The sequence below is a fragment of the Sciurus vulgaris genome, assembly GCF_902686455.1.
Source record: "Sciurus vulgaris genome assembly, chromosome: 16".
Taxonomy (NCBI): domain Eukaryota; kingdom Metazoa; phylum Chordata; class Mammalia; order Rodentia; family Sciuridae; genus Sciurus; species Sciurus vulgaris.
In genome coordinates, this window is record NC_136477.1 from 70,956,317 (window position 1) to 70,980,672 (window position 24,356).

Below are 24,356 nucleotides of genomic sequence, written 5' to 3' on the forward strand. Positions count from 1 at the left end.
CTTATTTATGCTTAACACCAAACAACTCTAATAATATAAAACAGAATTTACTCTGTAAGACTTTGAGAAACAATTGTCTCTCTTACCCTAATACAGGTAATGAAGACTAAGGGCAGGGGAATAACTCTGGAAATGGCAACTTGCCCTGACACTTTTTTGCTTCCCCTTTATAACCAACTCAAACCAATTTGCCTTTTCTAAGTGAAAATGTTGCTGGGGTAAAGGTAACAGGCAGAACTCAATATGGACACCATATTGAGTTCTAAGGGTACACTTACTGACAGAACTGGTGGCAGGTATTATCTACCATGGAGAGGAACTAGTAGAGGATATGAATCTGGTGGATCTCAGGAAGAGTGCAGACCTACAGATTGAACAAGGAGCCTACATGAGTATGAACCCAATATGCAGGGAAGGAGCAGTCAGTGGGTGGAAGCTACCAAATTCCTAGTGCTAGAAAGCAAAGCACTGGATGGGAGGGATGTGCCTCACATAAAAACTACAGATGGACACTATATAAGCTGGTCTAACAGAATCTATTTGTTGATTGTGATATCAATTTACACATGCGTGCATCTACAAAATTGCAAAGTACTAATAATTTGCATTTTTCTGAACAAAAAGGTTTGAGTTCACATTCTTTAAGGAGTTAAATATTTTATGGGGAGCAGTCAGTTTTTTTTTTTAATTTAGCAGTAATTTTATATATGTTTTGACCAGACCTCTGAAAAAAAAAGGATATTCGAGCTCAACTCTAATATCTTCAATGTGATGGAAGAACTCAAACAAAATCATCTTCCTTATGGTTATCAAATGTTTTAAGTTGGATATCCAGGCTATCATTCTTAATATGCTTTAAATTCTAGAGATATTAAATAACAATTATGATGAATGATTTATCATTATGCAAAAATCAATGAATAAACCATAAATAATAAACCAACTGTTCAACACATTTAAAGCATTTAAACATATAAAGGGATAAATAATACTGAAATCTTATCAACTAATTTAAAAAATAGGTTGTTACACTCAAGTCTTTTCCCACAGATAACTTATTCTTGAGGGCCATTTATCTAAATTTCTGGCATTCAAGTACTCTTCTAATTTAAATATAATAAGGAGACTGCAGGACACTTACTGGCAATATTTCTTTCAATCCACAATGCATAAATTCATTTCTGATCCAAAGCTTGATGTCTGAATCATCAGGAGATTTAACAAGGGCATTTATGAGCTGCATACAAGATACCTACAATAGACATAGAGTGAGACTCAGACTTGGTTTCTAACATTTGAGAAAAACAACAAAATGGAAAGATCATTGTTTTGTTACAGGTATGTCAAATACTTTCTCTCATGGAACAGCCTATTCATATGATAATTTATACATAAAATATTTCAGTCAATTATATATATTTAAAGAAAACAGAGTGTTGAAGCTCAGTAGTATAGCACTTGCCTAGCATGTGTGAGGAACTGGGTTCAATTCTCAGCACCACATATAAATAAATTAATTAAATAAAGGTCCAAAACAAATAAAATTTTTAAAAACAAATAGTTTCAGTAGTTTTTCTTTCTCACTTATTTGAAATTGTTGAGGAAAATAATGAAGTGATATTAATCATTGGTATCTCTCCATAAAAAAATTACTTATAACCAAAAGGTAAGATCTTGTCCAACACCATTCCATATACATCCAACAGAACATGAACACATTCTAGCTGAAAACTACAGAAATGTTATTAGTGGATGGATAGTATCTAAACTAGAACAAAGAAAAATAATTTTCCTTTCATCAAAAGAAACACAAATTCCCAAAGACCACAAGGTTAACAGGTTATTATTTTTCTATATCTACATTTTACTCAAAGACTAACAAGAAATACTACTGAATCAATATATTTAACCTCATGCTCTTCCCTAAACTCTTTTCCTCATACTTTAAGGCATGGTTTATATAAATTTAAATGCTGTTTTTGGATTAAAATACCAACAAACTTCTCAGTTCCTGCTGGTTGAAATCTATAGTGATTGTTGTATTTGATATCCAAGCACCAAAATCTGACCAACTGGTCTCTACTGCCAAACCTAAAGACTGTAGGTTTGGGAAATGCACAAGACACAAAAGGAAAAAGAAAACATACATTAAAAAACTTAAAACCATATACTTTCTGGTACATGCTTACTCAGCAATCACCAGTTCATGTCAATAAGTCATGTTTAAAATGTTTTCTTTCTGCTCCCTTCTCAGTCATTACTCAGCATCCAAAATGTTTTTCATCAGTAAACACTCCAAATTTTAAAGATCTCAAGGGGGGAGAGTGTGTGTGTGTGTGTGTGTGTGTGCGTGTGTGTTGTATGCATTTAGAAACACATTTCTCTCCATTCAGAGAAGCAAAATCAGTCTCAGTCACCCAAGTTTTAGAAAAATGTAAATTAGGTAGCACAGAGAAAGAAGCAAAAACAAGCAACATTAACTTTAGTAGAAAATATCACCTAAACTGAAAGAAGAAATAAGTAAAATTGAGAAGGATAATTCAAATTATTTCAAGGGAATATTAAAAAATATAATTTCTCAGAGAAAGAAAAGTGAAAAACTAAGCTGAAATAATGTATTCAGATCTATAAAATGTTTTCCCAGTTCTAATGTCTATTTACCATTAACATGGTCTGCAACCATTCTTTGATTTATATCACAAAAACAAATGTTTATGAATATATACACAGATGATCCAAAACATACTGATTTTCCTTACAGATTAAAAATCTTATAATCAAGGTAAAGATCAAGGAGTTACTTCTGGATACACAGACTTCTGATCTCACATACATTGAGATATATGGACTTGAGTTATCACATGATTTCACACCAATTAAGTATAGCAGCAGATATCAATTTAGAATCTATGCCATATCAATTCCCAGAGACACCAAAAAATGGTTCAGAATCTGCAAAAGGAAGTAGGGCAAAATGTACAACTGCAGATGCACAGCAATCATGGTAAAACACACTGTGCATTTTATGTCTGGCATACAATGGGAATCAGAGGTACTAAAGAATGAAAACTACTTTAAAAAGTACTAAATCAATGATTAATAGGAATGTGCCTGATGAAGGAATGGACAAAGTATTTCAAGCAGAGGAATAAATATTTTAAAAGATGAAGAATTTTGTTGAATTAAATAAAAGTAATTTGAATTTCAGGAATCCTTTGAGCAGGGAGAGCTGATGAAGGAATCAAGAGAGATGAGGCTGGGGCCTGGGAAGATAGCTCAGTTGGTAGAATGCTTGCCTTGTAAGCATAAGGCCCTGGGTTTGATCCCCAGCACCCCCCCCCCAAAAAAAAGAGAGGATGAGGCTGGACAGGAAGACAGTGAAATGATTAGACACGACTTTTGTGTACCAAACCACAAAATTCAGATTCAAGTGGAAATAGTGAACATCACAAGGTTATCAGAAAAAGCAGAAACAATAATAGACAATAGATTCAGATTAAGAAGTTGTTATAGGAGTAACTGTTGAACAATGTGAGGGGGGCTTCACTAACATTTGAAATGAAATAAGAAAACTTAAGTAGAAGAACAGAGGTTACAAGAAGCCTCCCACCTTTGTTGTTCAAACACACAGAAAATATAGCATAACAGATATAAAAAGTGCAAGAAAGCCAACAGGTTTTACAAAAAAATAGGGTAAACCCTGCTTTTGAAATTGAAACTGGGGTAGGGGAGTTAGCTCATTCAGTAGAGTGCTTGTTTTGCAAGAACAAGACCCTGGGTTCAATCCCCAGCACTGCAAAAAATAAATAAATAAATAAATAAATAAATAAATAAATAAATAAATAAATAATAAAATTGAAACAGAGATGTACATTAGGAATCAGTCATTCACTAAAAAAGAAGTGTGTCAACTAAGTATATTAATAGAAATATTAATAGAAATTCAAGAAATAGTAAGGGCTGGGAATATAGTTCAGTTCACAGAGTGCTTGCCTTTCAAGCACAAGGCCTTGGGTTCAGTCTCTAGCACCACAAAAAAATGTGAATAAGTTATTCATCATAAAGACACAATCACCATCTTCTAGAATATGGCCTCTATTAACTTGTACTATGCTACAGAAATAGTTTCAATGATATGACAAAAGTCACCTTCTTCTGGAGTTAGACACAGTTTACTGTCTAGTGCTTTATTCAGTACTATGACTTTAATCTTTGGTTTCTGACATTTACTGGACAAACAAGCTAAGACACAAAGTTCAAGGAACATAAACACATTATAAATGCTTACACCAACCCATAAGCCAATCCAGGTTGCTCCAGGGACACCAGATCGGATGCTTTCTACATGGTTAGGCTGAGAAATTTAAAAAGTAGTCTCAAGAACAGAAGAAGCAAGTTGTCAGTGGTTGTGGTGGCACACACCTGTAATCTCAGTGGTTCAGGAGGTTGAGGCAAGAGGATATGGAATTCAAAGCCAGCCTCAGCAAAAGTGAGGCACTAAGCAACTCAGTGAGACCCTGTCTCTTAATAAAATGCAAAATAGAATTGGAGATGTGACTCAGTGGTCAAGTGCCCCTGAGTTCAATCGCCAGTACTCCACCCCCCCAAAAAAAGCAACTTGTTTTAGAAAGTTTATTCTTGGCTTAACATGTTCATCCTGAATGTAGGCAGATGATTTTAGAAATTAAATGATGGCTACTGGGCCTTGCATATTTCTGCATGTATTTCAGAAGAGGCATTGATGGGTTTTGTTCCAGTTTTATGTATAGCAATCAACTTCAGATGATAGATACAGCATTCTTCCTCCACAGCAAAGGGCAGACAAGCTCCTGGTCCAATGTAATAGAGATTGTGTCACTCTTTGGCAAAGGTTCAGCATGCTTACTGCTCATTCTAAAACGTTCTGTAAGCTCAAACTTTCTCTTGTGGAGCACAACTCACCATCTCCCAGAAGAAAGCTCTGACTGTTTAATCATCACTTTCTAAACTGTGCTAATAAGCATGCCATTCTCTAAACTGTACTAAGCATTGTGTCAGAATAGCAGAAGACAGTTACCATACCTACCATGCATAGTATTTTCTGCATTTCCACATGTCTGCTGCATTTCAACCCTCATAACTCCAGGTCAGTCGTTCTAAGAAATGGGTGAGTGGCACAGGCCAAAGACCAAAATGTCTTCACAGACACTACAAAAAATAAAGACTAAAATCAATTACTTCCTTAACTGAGAACCATAAAGATTATCAGCCAGCTCAAAGGCTTTGCTGATAGCCTTGTCTCCTATACCATTTTCACTAATGATGGTTCCAATTGAGGGATTCCAACAACTAATAAACAACATTTTCTTTCCAACAATGCTATGTATGCCTTCAAGAGAGAATAACATTTATAAAAGACAGGTATTAACTTACCTCTCTCTTCAAAAACAACCATAACTGACATATTCAAATATTTTTTAAAATATATTTTTAGTAATTTATGGACCTTTAATTTATTTATATGTGGTGTTAAGGGTTTGGGATATGGCTCAGTTTGTAGAGTGCTTGCCTGTCAAGCACAAGCACCACAGAAAAATCTGGGTTGTAGCTCAGTTGTAGAGCACTTGTCAAGCATTTGCAAGTCCCTGTGTCTGATACCCAGTACCACAAACATATGTGGTGTTGAGAATTGAATACAGTGTCTCACACATGTCAGGTAAATGTTCTACCAGTGAGCCACAACCCCAGTATGACACTTTCATATATTTAGAAAAACACTACCTGTATGCCATTAAGTCCTCAAACAACTTTGGAAATGATTTCAAAGTCAAGTTACCTTAGTTGACTATGAGAAAGTTTGAGAAGAGAATGTGCTGATCCACTTTGATCATCCTCATGTAGTTATTGCTGCAGTGGGAGTTAGACAATTTAAGAAGCTGCTATTAAATTTGTTCTGGGATAATCAATGATACCTCATCAGCCCTAACATCACTCAGGGCAGCTTCAAGTCACTGGCCAGGGTTGCTATGGAGAAAAAAATTGTCCTGAACTTCCTCCTCACTTAACCAGGGAAAGACTGCGAGATCACTAACATACCAGTCTGTATATAAATTAATACACCAGCCAAATGGAAGATTGATTGAAAAATTGAAGGAGAAATTCAACTTGTGGGCTAAATTTGATTCTGATGGTGTACTGGTATATGGGATTTGTTCTGCTGATGGAATTTGGTACTTGAAAAGCATGCTTGAGATTGCTACCTCAAGTTGGCCTCATTTTGCTGCTTGGAGTCCTGCTAATTAGGAATTTCATTATACACTCTGTGAGGCAACCTAAACAGATGTCATCATAGCCTGCATTAGTCAGATCATAGTTAATTATTTTCCCTGTCTCTATATCAGGATTTATCTCTTTCAACAACCTACTGCAACTGGTCTTCCTAACTTCACACTATAAAATTCAAGCTCTAGAAATGGGGGGTACTGTAAAGCTAATTCAAGAGTATTTATTTTTGACCTAGGAGTTTATGACTACTGACAACACCCACTAAACATGTCAGTTTTTAAGTGGTGGGAAACCTGGAACCCTCCAAGTTCTTGTTACTTCCAGCCACAATTCCAATAGGACTGGATCAGGTAGACACTTTAGGTAGGAGAAAAAAGATATAGCATGCTGTTACTTAAGACTTTTAAACACAAACACAAAAGAAAAACCAAATGTCCATCCAAAAACCAAAATTCACATACTTATTACACAATTCAATCAACTCTATGAATAAGAGCAAGGGATTCAATAAACACTTTGGGATCCATATAATGCTTTTGATACCCTGCCAAAGTATGACTCTCACAAAAGAAGATGCAAGGCACACATAAAAAAGAGAAGAAAGAGAAAGTAAGAAGAGAAAATTAAAATGTGGCAAAATCGAGAGATTGACTACTCTACACTTACTCTAATTCTCTTCTAAGTAAGACCAGATGAACAAGAGAGGACAATCACATACATGAAAACTGGACCCTGTGATTGTTTTATTCTCCTAGGATGTCTGAGGAAGAAGGTATCTCTGTTCCTGAAGTCTCAAGTGGTAGCTGTAGTACTGTTTGGAGTCATGTTTTCATTAGAACACTGTGATGTGGTATGGCAATCTTCTGTTCAGTACACTTATGATTACATATTAACCACACATGTTCCAAGGGCATTGCAAAAATTCTGTAGGGCACTCAATACCATATTCTACTTAAATGACCTACAATTGTTTAGGTTGCTAGCAGTTGAAAAAAGCTATCTGATATATTCAAGAAAATAAACTGAAGAATACTAATGCTATGTCCAATATTCCACTTATACATTCTTTTCTGAAAATAAGACTTTCAGAGTCTGGGTATATAGATCAATTGGTTGAGTGCTTGCCTCCCATGCATAAAGTCCTGGGTTCAATCTGCAGCAACACCAAAAAAAAAAAAAAAAAAAAGGAAAGAAAAGAAGAAAAGAAGACTCTCTAAAGTCTGAGAATAACTTTCAGATATTTCAGGTATGTAATTTTTAATGCTATTACTATATCAAATACATGAAAATATGCTCATTTCTTTTTTTTTAAGCAACACAAAATTTTAATCCCTAGGCATTTAACATACCATGACCTGTAATAGTTAAAAATTAAAATAATAACCTAATGACATTGGAGAGGGTTGAAGGTACATTGTTAAGGGAACAGAATAGGTTCTATCAAAATTATAGGCAAATTATCTTTATTATGGTCACAGTTTAAAGAAAATTGAACATTTTTTCTTTAAAAAGTACCTTGGTGGACTGGGGTTATAATTCAATGGTTGAGCATTTGCCTAACATGTGTGAGGCACCATGTTCAATTCTAGGCACCATATATAAATAAAATAAAGGTCTTTTGACAACTAAAATATATTTTTACAAAAAGTACCTTGCAAACATTTTTCAATAAAAAATCCTCATTTTTCTTTATTTTACTATGTCCATTTTCTTCAACTTAAAAGCAAACAACTGATTTCCATTTTATTCAGTAATGAGTTTTATTTTTTTATTTGATGATATGCTATATCACCCAGATTAATACATTTTAATAAATGCAAACTAGGTAGATAGTAATAAAATGGGCACCTAGAATAATAGATTTATAGCAAAATGGACAATCAGCTAGTTCAAATATATACCAAATTTGTGGAAAATTCAGAAATCAGAGAAAGTATATTTATATTAGTGAATTATTGCTTCATAACTTTGAAGGAGATATAGCATAGTCCATAATCCACAGAAGAGAACCTAGTTCAAGTTTTTTTTAATTGGGTTATAAGCTAAATTAGCTTAGTAGAGAATGATACCTTTTATGCTTAAGCATTCCATCTGTTAGTTTTTCATACATTAGGCTTAATAATGAGAAGCCTCCATTAAAAGTAAAACCCTCAAAAGTGAACTGGAAAAATGAGAATTTAGAATTCTCTTCCTACTATCTACTCTTTATGAGCAACGTGAATTGTATCCCCAAATTAAGGGAATTTTAAATGACACCAACATGATTTATCACTTCTTGATGCAAATTAAGCTCTAAGAACTGCATCAAGAAATTTAGTTTAGTATTTAAAAATATCAAAAAATTATAATACTACTCAGTGTAACAGAAAATATAATTATTTACACAACTGAGCCAAATACTTTTGTAAAAACCAATTAGTTTCAAATACAATCAGGAATGTATATCTTGGTAAAAGTTTCTCAAGAATTAAATCAAATACATAATTTTTATATCTATCAAAGGGCAGTGTTGCCAGGTGCAATAGCACATCTCTCTATTCCCAGCAGTTTGGGAAGCTGAGGCAGGTTCATTGCAAATTCAAAGTCAGTCTCAGCAGTTTAACAGGGCCCTAAACAACCTAGCAAGACTCTATTTCAAAATTGAAAATTCAAACAAGAGACTGGAGGGCTGGGGCTGTAGCTCAGTGGTACGGCATTTACCTAGCATGTGTGAGGCACTGAGTTCAATCCTTACCACTACATAAAAATGAAACAAATAAAGTAAGACACACTGTCCATCCACAATTACAAAAATACTGACAAATAAAACAAGCTGGGTATGTGGCTCAGTGGTTAAGCACAACTGGGTTCAATCCATGGTACCAAAAAAAGAGGGTGGAGAAGCATTTTTGCAGCTATTCCCACTCTGCCACACCACAATACAATTATCACAAAATAAAGCAAATAAGAGGTAGTTCAAAAAGAAGTTATTCTGACAAATGTCATTAGCAGCATTATTAATAACAATAAAAAAAGAAATGACCTAAATGTCTCCCAATCAATAATTGATAAATTAAGGGTATATTCAATAATATAATATGGAATAATAATAATAATGGAATAATATGTGGCATAATAAAATGGAATAATATGTGACAGTAAAAAATGAAGTAGTGATACATACTCCAGCAAGAATCAACATTAAAAATATGTCAAATGAAAGAAGGCAGTCACAATGAACTGTATTTATTATGTTCACTGTCACATAATCATATTTATGTTAAAAGTCTGGAATATCCATAACTATACAGACAGAAGGTACATTAGTTTTGCCAGGGCCTAGAGAGAACAAAGAAATTTGTGGGGTTATGGCTAAGGGGTGGGATTTACTTTGGGGAGCATTGAAGGTACTATAAAATTGAATACAGTTAAGGTTACATATCTGAATAAACAAAATACACTTTTTTTTGTGGGATTGAACTCAGGGCCCCATGCTTGCAAGGCAAGCACTCTACCGACTGAGCTATCTCCCCAGCCCACCACAAAATACACATTTTAAATGGGTAAATAATTTGACACAAGAATTTTGTCTGAATAATTGTTGATAAAATATCCACCTCAAAACTATACAAAATTTTGAAGTAAAAAATTATTTAAAAAAAATTTCCACATGTTAATGTCATAGTGTAGTGGATAGTAAGCCTAGGAACAGATTTTGATAAAGGAACTGTTAAAAACATCAGATGAGAAAAGATCACTACACAAGGGTAAATCACAAAGACATAAGGAAGAGAAGAGAAAGGAAAAGAAAATGAGAGAAAGGAAGGGAAAGCCAATAGAGGAGGGAGAAAAGACAGAAGTAGAATGATAAGGTCTATTAATAAAATGATCCCAGCACATGAAGCAACTGCAGGTGTGAGCAGTGGAGAACCAAGGTGAGTCCCCACCTCCCCTGCCCTCAGACAAGTCCAGATGACTCAAGAGGGGCTTTTTTTTTTTCAGGCGCATGGCATCTGGACACATGCAGTAGAAAGCATACATTCAGATCTTCAGTCCTACCTACTGCAGAAAGACACAAATCACAGCAACAATGTCCCTCACCTGCCACTCACAGCACTGTCAACTGATGTGTCACAGTCAACTTATTAGCTTCACAGTTTCCAACATCATCTAATTTTACTTCAAATACCATCTTTTAATTTTAATTTAATGTTTTTAAATTTTAAGATTTGGTTTTTTGGGCTGGTATACAGCTCAGTTGATAGAGTGCTTGACTTGAATGCACAAGGCTCTGGGTTCAATTCCCAGCACCACAAAAAAAAAAAATGTTTTTTTTTTTTTGTTTTTTTTTTTTATTCCTATAACACCCAGAAAGAATAAAAGGGTCAGACTCCAGAGAACTTTAAAAAATAATAATAAATTATAGGTAGGGCATGGTGGCACTCTCCATGGTGACTTGGAAGGCTAAAGAAGGAATATTGCAAGTTCAAAGCCAGCCTCAGCAACTTAATGAGGTCCTAAGCAACTTAGTGATACCCTGTCTCAAAATAAATAAATAAACAAACAAACAGGGCTGGGGATGTGGCTCAGTGATTAAGCTACCCTAGGTTCAATGCCTGGTACCCAAAAAAAGAAAAGAAAGAAAAAAATACAATTTTATCTTTTATATATATATATATATATATATTTTTTTTTTTTTACATATAATTTAAAACAGATGCCCTTCATGTTAATTAGCACACTGGTTTCCAAAAGTTATTGCTAATTGGAATCACCTGAAGATTTTTCTAAAACTCCCAAAGGGCAGGTCACAAACAGTTCAAATAAATTGTAAAATCTGGGAAATGAGAATCCAGTATCAATAGACTTTTTAAATATGCTTAGGTTTGATCATAACAACAATCACACCATAAAATCCTCTTGTCTGTTTTGATTTTTTTGAAGGAAAAATTAAACAAATATTAGTGAATATAATGTAAACTTTGTGGAAGAACATATTTTAAGAATACTTTATAACCCTGAGTTTCATTATTTTTCTTTTTCTTTTCTGTGCTGCTGGAGATCAAGCCCAGGGCTAATGTGCTCTACCACAGAGGAAATTCCCAGCCCTATGACCTTGAATTTTACTATGATTAACTCTCAGCCTATCAATCATGAAAATTAAACAATGAGAAGTAACAATTAATAACTGCTTTAAAGTCATACTAATAATTAGGTCTAGTATAATAAACAATTATAAAACTATGGTTGTATGTTTTATTGAAAAAAAAGCAATTTTTCTCCCAGAAAATAACCTAAGGATGTAATCTCAGATGATTGTAAAGACATCTATAAAACAAATTAGAAATAGTACAAAGTGAAATTCTAGACATTTAGTAATAAAACTATAAAAACATATTAAGCAGCATATAGTTTCATAATACAGTATTTACATATAAACCAGTCACAAAATACTTTTACAAAACATGTATGATGTGTCACTTAAAAATGAATTTCATGTACATGGAACCTACTTGCAGTTGAACTGAATTATGCCAAAGGCCCTCCACAATAGAAGAAAATCAGTCAATATAAAGATCATATATCTTTCATCTTCTAAAACGTCTTGAGCTATTTGAATTCTATTAAGTTGCAAGTAGCAAATAACACAAATACCAAAATATAACTGATTCATCCTGCTAAAGAGTCAATATGCTGAGGCAACCAGTAACATTTTAGAAGTAGCTTATTGAGTACATACCATGGACCAAGCACTTTTCTAACTCTGACAATACCCTAAGATGTGTATTCATCAAGTATTTATATAACACTTTCTACTTATCAGGCACTATTTGATCAGCTTTATAAATATTAAATCTTTTTTATTCCTTAATTGAAACATTAAAATTGAACATATTTGTAGGGTACCATGTGATGTTTCAATACAGGTATAGATTGTGGAAAGCTGAAATCAGGGTAAGCATATCACTTTCCTCAAACTTAGGTCCTTTTGTTGTACAAACAAACATTCAAAACTCTTCTCCTCTCTTGAAATGCATAGTAGATTATCATTATGTAGAATCATTTTACTGTGAATTTTAATGTACATAATAAGCATATTAAGTAGGTACTACTGTTAATCTCTATTCTAGATGAGGAAACAGAAACAGGAAAAGGGTTAAGCAACTTGTTCAATGGCTTATACCTGTTAAATGAGGGGACAAAGAACCTAGAACCAGACAGTCTGTACAGTGAACACAAAATGCTCTCACCAATAAATTCCAGTGACTCTCAAATGAATGAAGTTGTGATAGCCTAAAATATACAGTAAGGTACTGTAAGTATTCAAATGTATAATATTAACTATGCAAGAACTATATTTCCTCCTCTTGTAAAGAATGTGAATCTAAACTACTACAGATACTCATTTTGTGGATGGAGGCAAGTAGTCCTAAATATTATTTGCATTATTTTAATACTCATTGTGAAATCAAAAACAATAAAAATAATATGGAAGATAAGGGATAAGGAAGAAAAAGGAACGGAAAATGGGAAGAGAAAAATTGAATGAAAGGGAGGAAAAAGGACAAAGGGAAAGAAAAGGGAAGAAGAGTAGGAAATAAAAAGAAAAGGAATTTAAGGGGATCTGGAGAGAGGAAAAGCGGTGAAAAGGGAGAGGAAGCCAGCAATTAGGAGAAGAGAAGGATGGAGGAGAAAGGGGGAAATGAAGAAGTTCAAAAAGTATCATATATATCAACATGTATACACATAAGACATAAATTCTTAGACTTACATAATGAAAAAATATGATCTTCATAAAGTGCAAAGAATAAAGTACCAAAGCCAGATGCCACACTTTTCATAATTGGAGACAACAGATAAGTTTGGCTAAGTCTCTTCTATACATATATACTACCGGTATACACTGGGATCAAAGAGCTGTGGCCAGACTGGGCTGGCTCAATCCCACTGACTACAGTAAAATCTCACTTTGGACTGAAAGCTATGGAGTTAGTGCTGGAATGAACCTCTGAAACCATGAGCCAAAATAGTTGTTTCCTCTTCTATATTGTTCTTGTCACATCCTTTGAAAATGCAAACCTGCCTAAAACACATGTGGTCCTGAAAAATTGACTATTTATTTAATAGTATAATAAATTTGAAATGTGTTATCTGTCTTTCCATGAGAAGGAGTAAGTCAGATTAACATGAACATAAATCTGATTTTAAAGACATTATAGCATACAAATAGAGAAAATACTTAATAAAAACTAGTATAGGGAGAACAAAATAATCAAGTCCTAAAATAACTTCCAAAGTATATAGGAGAAAAATCATATGTAAAAATAATGGATGGTTTCTGAGTTAATTTTTTAAGTGTAGAGATTTACCAAAAAGAGTTGTACCTAAGCATGATACACAGTGGACTAGATTTGAGTAAAATGCAAAAGACAGAACATCTATGGTAGGAAAGATACAAAAAATCTAGGAAGCAGAAGAAAGTTATCAAGAAAGGACTTCAAATTCTCTCATGCTCAGAATGTAGTATCTGTGACAACAAATGTCATTCTCAGCATAATTCTTCTCTAGGTTGACACAGACCTCCTCACTTCAGGCATAGGTCTACTACTCACTGGTAATCTTAAAAATATTTAAATTCAATATTTGACATGCCATATTTTGCTTACAAAGTACATTTTTTCTTAAAAGTAACAACTTTTTACTTCAATACTGATTTTATTTTTTATTTTCTTCATGTAATCTTATGATTACTAGTGTCAGTTGACCAATTTCTACAAAATGACTTTCACATTTGCACCTAATTATGTTGAATTTGCTGACCTACTGGGGAACACTCTGACTTTTACCAAAATTAAACTTTTGAAAATTGAATATTAGCTGCTTTCCCATTTATTTCCATACTATTTGAATTTGATTTTTACCTTTAGTTTTTACTTTGCAGTGGACAGGTCTTAAATTTTTAGTCATTACCTTTATTTCCAATTATTTTTCCTACATTTGTGAATGGTTTGTGTCTCCATTTGACATTGCTCATTGCTAGGGTAATTTATACAATTTTATGTTGACCTTGTAACCTATTCTCTTACCAAACTAGTTTTGTTAGTGTGTAAAAACTTCTTGGAAATATTATATAAAGTATACTATCATCTGCATAGGCTATTTCTCTTTTGATGTATAATATCCATGTTTAATATTCTCAGAATAATATGTAGTAGAAGTCAAAAAATCATACTATTTTTTCCTGTTACCCAAACTAAATTGTGAATCACTTAGGTTTTCAAAACAGAATAGGATAACTGAAGATAGCTACCAGGGGCCCTTTTGTGGATTGAAAAAGAATTTTCCTCTAGTTGTAATCTGCTATAGGTTTTAACATACATTGGCATAAGATTTGCCAAAGTTTTTCTCTGTCAAAATTATTTTTGGAAACTTTCTCTATTATGACATCTAGAGAGATTTTCCTGTTGAACATGGGGTACATTCTTTCCTTTTCAGGTAATTACCTTCAACTTGCTAGTAGTTTTGAATATCTTAGTCAATATCCAAAATGGAATATGGCTTTTAATTTTCTTTCTTGTGATATCTTATCTGGTAAACTTGCCTTATAGAAAGAATTAGAAGGTTTTATTTTTTTTTAAATGATCATAAATTATTATTAAAAGTTTGGATGAAATCATCGGTGTCAGTGAAGGAACTTTTTTTAATATGTGGTTGTTTAATTTTTGTTGTTTTGTTTGCTTTTAGATCTAGGTTCTTGCTGTGTTGCCCAGATTAACCTCAAATTCCTAGGTGTAAAATCATTCCCCTTCTTTAACCTCACCAGTATCTGAGACTACTGGCATGCACTCCCATGAACAGTTTTTCAGGTTCTTATAAGAATATTTGTAATTAAGTTAAATTTTGTTTTGTAGGTCTTTTGGTATATTTTCTTGCATCTAGGTTGATTAGTACATTCTATTCATTCTTTGATTTTCAAAACTCATGACTGTCTAGATTAAGATGGAATAATGTGTGCTGGGGAGATAGCTCAGTTGGTATAGTGCTTGCCATACAAGCACAGAGCCCTGGATTCGATCCCCAGCACCAAAAAAAAAAAAAAAAAAGATGGAATAATGTGGAGAAATGAATACTTTGCATTTTGTGAACTGACAACTATCTCAGGATGCCCTGTGTAGAATGGATAATATACACTATTTAGCACTCATATTTCTGTGAGATAAATGAGACAGAGAATCTAAAGTAAATTATAAATTTGAATAGCATTTTTCTGATAATGAGTACTTTTATATAACTTTATATATTTGTTTGATTTTTAGGCATTTTACCATACAGTATTAGTTTTATTTTCTTTTTTCTTTTTTGATGAGTTGCATGATTTTCATATATTTTAATATTAAACTTTTCTCAGATATGTGGTTATCAAATATTTTCTTCAATCCATGGTCCACTAATATTTTTTTCCCATGGCCATAAAACTGACTAAGAATTTATTATCAAATCATGCATCTCAATATTTTGTAAAAAGTAAATTTTATAAAAAGAAGACTAGAGAAAGAAAAGCCTAAGCAAAAGAGCAAAATTAGAAGATATTAAAAATGACCATACCACAGAAAGAATCATCAATGTCAATGTTGGTGCTTTCCAAAAGCAAATGGAATTGAAAAAGCTCTGGCAAATTTGACAAGTAAAAATTATTTCAATTATGTACTATCTAATTGCCAACATATGCATATATATATAATGATGTCTCACTTGATGGGACTACATTGCAGAAATTTGTTGTAAATGATTCTGCCATTTTCTGAATATCTGAGTGTAATAACAAGAATCTAAATGATAGACTATTATGTAACTAGAGTTTTTTTCTGTTTCCATTGTTGTGCATGAATTATATACCTGACCAGAACACTATGATACCACTCATGACTGAGGTTATAAATTTATAGCAACCAGTGTATACCTCATAATGAAATGAACAAATGGTAGAACTCAAGACAAAATGCTTAATAAGTCACTTGCTATTTAGACAGTAAAAAAATTATAAAGATTACAGTACAGGGAAAAAGAAAAACAGCATTCTGTCCAAAAAAAGATGCTAGGATATTGAGTTATTTTTGTAATAATAAAAATGCTATTGTACCCTTCATCATAGCATATAAAAATTTATTTTCACATATTAAATACTGAATATAAATATTACAAATAAATAATAGTGAAATAGTAAAGAAAATATAAAGCATTCACAAGTTGTAATAAGAAAGAATGAGTAAGGATGTATTGGTGGTACACACTTAAAATATCCAGTACTCTGGATGCTAAGGTAGGAGGATTACAATTCTAAGGCCAACCCAAGCAGCTGAGTAAAATCCCATCAGAAAATAAAATTTTAAAAAGAGCTGAGGACATAGATCGGTAACAGGACACACTGGTTTCAATCCCCAATGTTACCAAAGGGGGAAAAAAATGGTTATTGTTTTTCAAAGCTACACAAAATATTATTTTTAAATTTATGAATTGTACAATATTAAAATAAAAATTCTATTTCTCAAATAAGTCCATTGATGGGTGCAAGAAGTGACAGATCAAAAAAAAAACTAATTACCTCACATATAGTCAAACACTTATAAGAAGGTAAGAAAGAAACTGCAAAAGAAAAGCCGGCAAGAGACTTGAATAATCACTTTAAATAGGAGATAGATATCTAAGTATTCAGTAATCAATAAAAATGACATCTTTTAATTATCCATTTATATACAGTGCTGAGACTCAAAGTCAGTGCCTCACACATGCTGGGCAAACAGTGTACCACTGAGCCACAACAACAGCCCCCAAATTTAACATCTTTAGAAATTAGGTAATGTAAAATAATATTATACATACAAAAAACAAAATAGGATACCCAAAATGGCAGACTAGAGGGAGGCTACATTTCTTGTCATTTTGTAACTCAGGTTTCAAGCAGAGAAAAATCTGTTTCTGTGTGAGGCAGTCTTTGCTGCTTATCAATCACCTGCTGTTTATCTCATTTGTCCACGTAAATCACCTACAGTCTGCCAGCATATCAACAAATTTTTGAGTGCAGATCTCCCACTCACTGCTGCCTCTGCCATTTGCCCATTAGCCTGCCACTTGCGTGCACATCACCTGCCTTTCATCTACCCATCACTCACCACATGAGGTCCACCTGCTGATGGTCTGCTGGTAGCCTGCAGACTGACTTCAGACCACCAGCGAAACACCAGCTGCTGGCTATTACCTAGAAGTCCACTGTCACAGGTTTGGTTACATGTGCATGACTGCTGCATTTTAGGACAACATTCAGGACCTGTAGGATCCCTGGCATAACCGACTGCACCCCCACCTCCAGGACCCCTAGCACAACCTACCACATCCAACATGGAATCGGTACTCACACCCCACATTGCAGGTCCCCATTTTGGCACATTTGGAAGCCAGTACATTCATCTTGGATCATCCTGAAAGTGGAAGCTGCTATCATTAGGTGGGGCCAATTCCATCCTGAGATGCCTACTGGTAACAGGAAGCTCATTGTCAGGTACCTCTCAGGCATCAGGCTACTAAATACAGAGAGGTTTGAATAGTATATGACTGTTATAGTGTAGATATTTTTCTCCTTTCTGAAATTTTGTTTTTATTTCTTTATTTTTCTCACTCTATTTTCCTTTTGTTTATCTGTTTCCTCAGAGTCTCTTTCTCTGCTTTCTCAGAGAGAAAGTTGGTTTTTTAACAACCAACTTCTTTTGATTCTGGTTTCATTTTTCCTATGATTTACTACTTCTAAATACTCTTTTATTATCCTTCTAACAGTTACATCCTACACTCCTACCCATCCTCTTTGTCTACCGTTATAAACTGTACACCTCATTGCAAATCTATTTGTTTTACTGTAGATAATATTTGAACTCATCCTATTTACTAATGCAATATTGTTAACATCTTCATAGGGGCTATTTGGTTTAGGGCTGCATATTATCTGTACTGGGTACTGCTAATATTGATATCCACCTTAAATAAGAGGTTTTGGAAAACTGCAGGGTTACTATGAGCCTGTAGGGGGAAAACTGAAATACCCCAGATCTGCACTGCAAGAGGGGAAGATATATGAACGACATGAAAAAACAAGGGAAGTGTTCCAAACAAACCAAGATTGCATATCAATAGAATCCAGTGACAGCACAGTAAAAGAAATATCAGAAAAGAAGTTTAGAATATACTTAATTAAAATGATTCATGAAGCAAAGGATGAGATAAGACAGCAAATGCAGGCAATGAATAATCACTCCAATGAACAATTGAAAGAGCAACTGCAAGAAGCAAAAGATCATCTCCACAAAGAGATAGAGATTCTGTGGAAAAAACAAACAGAAATCCTTGAAATGAAGGAAAAAATAAATCAAATAAAAAACTCAATGGAAAGCATTATCAACAGACTAGATCACTTGGAAGACAGAACCTCACACAATGGGGACAAAATATTTAATCTTTAAAATAAAGTTGAGCAAACAAAAATGGTAAGAAATCATGAACAGAACCTCCAATAACTATGAGAGATGAAAAGACCAAATTTAATAATTTTCAGGATTGAGGAAAGCACAAAGATACAGACCAAAGGATTGAACAACATATTCAATGAAATAATATGAGCAAATTTAACAAACCTGAAGAATGAAATGGAAAAGTCAACTACAAGAGACTTACAGAACACAAAATGCACAAAATTACAACAGAAACTTTATACAACTGGTTTCTGTAAGCTCAAACGGGCTCGGTGGCCTCAGCGGCGGGACCAAATGTAAGCTCGGTGGGTCTCTGCAGGCACAGTTAGCAGCCAAATAAAATGGGATAGAAAAGTAGCCGAAGCAAGTTTTATTGGAATTTGACTCTCAGGTAAAATTCCCAAACCCCCCGGGTATAGGGACTCAGAGAAAATCGCACGTGGCCCTGGCTACCCAGGGTTTTTATAGACTCAGGTGGGAGGGGGTCTTGTTGAGTGACAGGTGGGTGTGAAGGTTCAGTGGAACTTTCCATCAACCTTGCCGAACTTTCTGGTCACCTTTGGCGGGCTGGTCTTTCTTTCAGCTGCTCAGCTTTGCCCCCTACAGTCGCCTACTTTCTGACCTAACATCCCGACCTTTTTGGTGATATAGGGCGCCGGAGTCTGTCTAGCTACTCCCTGCATGTTAGGGGGCATAGTGGGGAGAAAAAGGTTCGAATTCTAGGTTGGTGGGGAGTCTACTATAAGATTGTAGAAGCATCTGGTTGTAGGTCACCCTGGCAACCTCACTTATGCGGTTCAGTGCAAACCTGAGGAGACAGGGAGCAATCATTAGCAAAAATCCTATCACAAATAGGGGACTAAGGATAGGGGTTAGCCAGATGACAACAGGGGACTTCAGCCATCGTGCCAGGGGTCATTTGATTGAAGTTGTTTCAGCCTTTCACTCAGATGTCTAAGAGTTTCAACATTCTTTTTGACCAGTTCAGTTTCATTGATGTAATAGCAGCATTCTTCCCTTAATAATAGACATGTTCACCCTTTGTCTGCTGTCAGAAGATCTAGCACTCCCCGGTTCTGTAAAGAGACTTAGGCAATAGATGTTATTTTTCTTTGTAAGGATGCCAGGGTGGCAGCAGATGCCTCTACTGCTTTTTGGAGTTTCTCTTCTAGCTTTTGGGTGGCACTGCCTGCATATCCTAGTCCTCCTGCTCCTAACCCAGAGGCCACAAGTGAGGAGGCTAGGGAGAGTCCAACTACCACAGGTAGAAAAATGGCCCATTTTACCCTAGGGATGGGATTCTGAGAAAGCCAGATTAACTCAGCTTCACTATATAGTATTAGTTGAGGAACTAAAATAGAGGGCACACAGAAGGCAAAGGGCATATTGGCATCCAATTCTTTTGTCAGAGTGCCATTATACCAGAAAAAGAATCCTGGAGGAGCAAATATTAGAGAAGAGACTTGTATGGTTCAGTTACAAGGCGCTAAGTTAGAGGAAGCATAACAGTAAGCAAAGTTTTGTGAGGAATTTTGATAGAGGGGAACTCCCTCCAAAGGTGAAGAGGGGGTTCCTTGAGGACTTGAGCAAATGTTTAGGAGGGTACTCATAGGAACAGCTGTCAGGGGAGTCCAGTCCAAACCTGCACAGAGAAAGCAATCTGAAATGTTATTTACTCTAGAGAGATTGAGAAGTTGGAGGCCTTGACATATCAAAGTAAGCCATGAGAAAGGGTTAGCATGAGGCTGTGTAGCTGCATTGAGTTGCATTGGATTTCCTTTTCCTGTTCCTGAATGGTTAGGTGAACCTGAGGAATTACCTGAGTATAAACTTTCCAGATCCTGAGTGAAGCTACTGGACGGCTGGCTGTTGGCACTGTGTAAATTTTACCGTGAACCCCTGAGGTCCATCTTGGGGTCCAGGGGTCTTTGATGTTGATCCTTATTGCATTCCCCCAGTGGGGTTCTGGGAAATGTCTCCTGCAGGCATTGTAGGGGCACCCTCCAGAAATGGTGAGCTCCATCTTGCAGTATGGCTGGTATTGGTCAAATAGGAAGCAAACCATACAGGCATAACAAGAGGAGACAGATATAGTTTTAAATCCTTGAGATGGAGGGTGTTTTCCCAGTCACATCCTGTGGGAGAACAGTCCTTTTCCGCTACGATCATGGAAAAGGAGGCTCCACATAACTGACACATATCCTGGGCATAGAAACACCACCTGTAGGCTGGGACAGAGGCTTGAGAGAAATTAATGAGTAGTATCAGTAACAGGAGGCTGGTGAGTGATTTTAAGTTTGGTGGGTCCCAGTACAGTGGAAGTCCAGGACTGAGTATCCTGGAGGGATGTTCTTTTAAGGTGGGAGACATGGTACCAAGGGGAGTGGCCCAGAAGTTTGGCTGCTGTTGGGGTGGTGAGTATAACTGTATGAGGTCCAGTCCAGTGAGGTTGTAGTGATTGAGGATGTAATTCTCGAATCAAAACTTTGTCACCCGGTTGGAGAGGAGCGATACCTGATTTGGTTTGCAGACCAGCTGAGGGTGAGGCTGTAGACAGCACTGGAAGGTAGTGGTCTGCGTTTTCCCTCAGGAGCTTGTGCAAAAGCATGAGGTAGGGTAGATAAGATGCTAAAGGTGGAGGGCTGATTGGGAAGTTCTGGTTAATTAAGAAAGGGTGGCCATAGAGTCGCTCAAAGGGGCTGAGGCCTGAGGGTGCTCTAGGGGTTGCCCAGATTCAGGTGAGGGTCAATGGAAGGAGATTGAGCCAAGAAAGTCTAAGTTCAACAGCAAGTTTAGTGAGATGGTCCTTGAGAATACCGTTAGCCCTCAACCTTACCCGAGGATTGGGGTCGGTGGGGAATGTGGAGTCTCCAGGTGATGCTGAGGATTTGGAGACTAGTTGGACAACCTGAGAGGTGAAGGCTGAGCCGTTGTCTGACTGGATGGATGCAGGAAGTCTGAATCTGGGAATAATCTGCTCAATGAGGATGGAGGTAATGGTGTCTGCAGTTTCCTTGGGGGTGGGGAAGGCTTCTATCCAGCCTGAAGAAGTATCAACCTCTTCAGGAAGAGTAAGTAAATAATGGAGCTTTTTGTGTCTGGGCATGTGGGTAAAGTCGATTTGCCAATCTTTGCCTGGCTGATGACCTCTCAACTGATGTGTTGGGAGTTTGGGTTTGATGCCCCCTTGTGAGGATATTGTGAAGCAGACTGGGCAAGTGGAGTGGATCTGCTCCAAAATGGTTCTCATTCCTGGAAGGTAAAAGAGGGGTTGGAGAAACTGCAGGAGAGGTTTGGGGCCAATATGAAGAGAGTTATGAATGTCCACTAATAAGCTGTAAGCTTGCTGCTTGGGAAGGGCAATCTGGTTTCCCAGGAAAATCCAGCCATCATCCCTGAGATGACTGCCCCAAGTCATTAGGTCCTCCTGTTCCTGTGGAGAATATTTAGATTTAATTGTAGTGGATAGGAATAAAATGGGGGCTGTTATGGATTTTGCTGCTAGTACCCGTACTACAGTGTCTGCCTTGTTATTACCCATGGTTACAGGGTCTGAAGATCTTTGGTGCCCTCTGAAGTGTATGATGACAACTCATCTGGGCAGATGAAGTGCTTCCAAGAGTTTAGAAATTAGGGAGGCGTTGACCACTGGTGACACCTCTGTGGTGAGAAATCTGCATTCCTTCCAAATAGCCGAATGTGAGTGTGCAATCAAGAAGGCGTATTTGTAGTCTGTGTAGATGTTGACCTGTTTACCTTTGGATAAAATTAGAGCTCTAATCAGAGCAAAGAGTTCTGCCTTTTGGGAAGTGGTCCCTTCTGGAAGGCAATTGGTTTCCAGGACTGAGGTGGTGGTGACAACTGCATAGGTGGCTTTAAGGAGTCCATCTGTACCCAGCACAGAACTGCCATCTACAAAAATGGTTAGGTCAGGTGAGGGAAGTGGGTGATTGAAGAGGTCTTCACGAGGTAAACGTAGGGCTTCTAGCACCTGTGGACAAGAACGACTGATGGTTGAGGGAGGAGGGGACAGTGGGAGAAGGATAGCAGGGTTGAGAGAAGAAGAACAGAGAGTAATGGTGGGATTTTCTATAAAAAGGAGATGAAATTCTTGAATCCATGAAGGGCTCAGGAGTGGAAGGGATTTATGGCTTAAGAGGTCCTGCAACCGATGAGTTAAAAACACGGTTATTGGGTAGAATAAAGTGAGTTTTAGAGCTTCCTTCGTTAACTCGGCTGCTGCTGCGAGTTCTTGGAGACATGGTAGCCACCCACGAACCGTGGAATCAAGCTGCTTGGAGAGGTGTGCCACCGGTCTGTAAGAAGGTCCAGTTGGTTGCACAAGGAGGTCAGTGGTAACACTCTGTTTTTCATCTGTGAAAAGGTGAAAAGGACGGTTAGGGTCAGGGAGAGAGAGAGCAGGGGAGGATATGAGAGCATCCCAGAGCTTGTAAAAGAGTTATCTATCATCTTGGGAGAGGTAAGGGTCCCATGTGGAGTATCCTTTGCTGCCTGATATAGGGGTATAGCAAGGAGTGCAAAATTAGGGACCCAGTGTCTGAAAAAAACCTGCCAAACCCAGGAAGGAGAGAATGTAATCTGCCATTTCTGGCAGCTGTATGTAACACAGGGCTTGGATTCTGTCTGTTGTGAGACTTTTAGAGGTAGGAGTGAGGAGTATGCCCAAATATATGACTGAAGGGGTGGTGAGCTGGGCTTTGACTGGAGAGACTTGATAGCCTTGAGACCCCAGAAACTTAAGGAGCTGAGCAGTGTGAGTCTGGGCGGGCTTGAGGGATGGGCTGCATAGGAGGAGGTCATCCACATACTGCAGAAGTGTGCTATTTCCCAAGTCACAAGTTACCAAATCCTGAGCTAAGGCTTACCCAAAAAGGTGAGGACTGTTCCGAAAGCCTTGGGGTAGAACTGCCCATGTCAGCTGTTGAGACCTAAAGGATGTAGACTCCTCCCATGTGAAGGTAAAGAGGTAATAGGAGTCCAGGTGGAGGGGAACTGTAAAGAATGTGTCTTTGAGATCCAGGACTGTGAAGTGGGTGGTAGAAGGGAGGATGTGGGAAAGAAGGGTGTAAGTGTTAGGAACCACAGGGTGAATGGGAATAACTGCCTCATTAATTAGATGGAGGTCCTGGACCAAGCGATAGGTTCCTGAGGGTTTAGTACTGACAGTATGGGGGTGTTACAAGGGGAGTCAGTAGGGATAAGGAGTCCCTGAGTCAGCAATTGATCTATAATGGGTTTAAGTCCTTCCCTGTGAGTATGGGAAATTGGAAACTGGGGATGTGAAGGAAACTTAGCTAAAGGTTTCAGTTGGACAAGGACTGGCTTGTGGTGGGAGGCTATGACTGGCTTGGAAGTGTCCCAGAATTGGGGGTCAACCATGTCTGGGGAAAATGGTAGGGTAGGTGGTGTGGTATTGCTAGAAAATGTATGAAACAGAGGTAAAAGAAGGTGAGCACTAGCAGTGTGCCTGGGAAGAAGCTGTAGGGTAGATCCTAGGAGTTGGAGAACATCTCTTCCTAGGAGGGGGACTGGACAGGAGGGAATAACTAGGAATGAGTGTGTAAAAGGATGTCC

At 36.7% G+C, this 24,356-nt stretch overlaps 1 long non-coding RNA gene across 3 annotated transcripts in view; it reads right to left on the reverse strand.

Moving 5' to 3' along the window:
- Positions 1 to 742: 742 nt before the first annotated feature.
- Positions 743 to 24,356, reverse strand: part of LOC306646641 — a 44,789-nt gene continuing 21,175 nt past the window's right edge. For 2 of the 3 annotated variants that reach the window (XR_013759914.1, XR_013759915.1), the window contains exons 2-3: positions 1,142 to 1,252; positions 743 to 862 (exon numbers count right to left, since the gene is read on the reverse strand). This is a non-coding gene — a long non-coding RNA (uncharacterized lncRNA). Of the gene's footprint in view, positions 863 to 1,141; positions 1,253 to 5,065; positions 5,391 to 24,356 lie in introns of those variants that run through there. The other variant, XR_013759916.1, reaches the window with a different exon arrangement.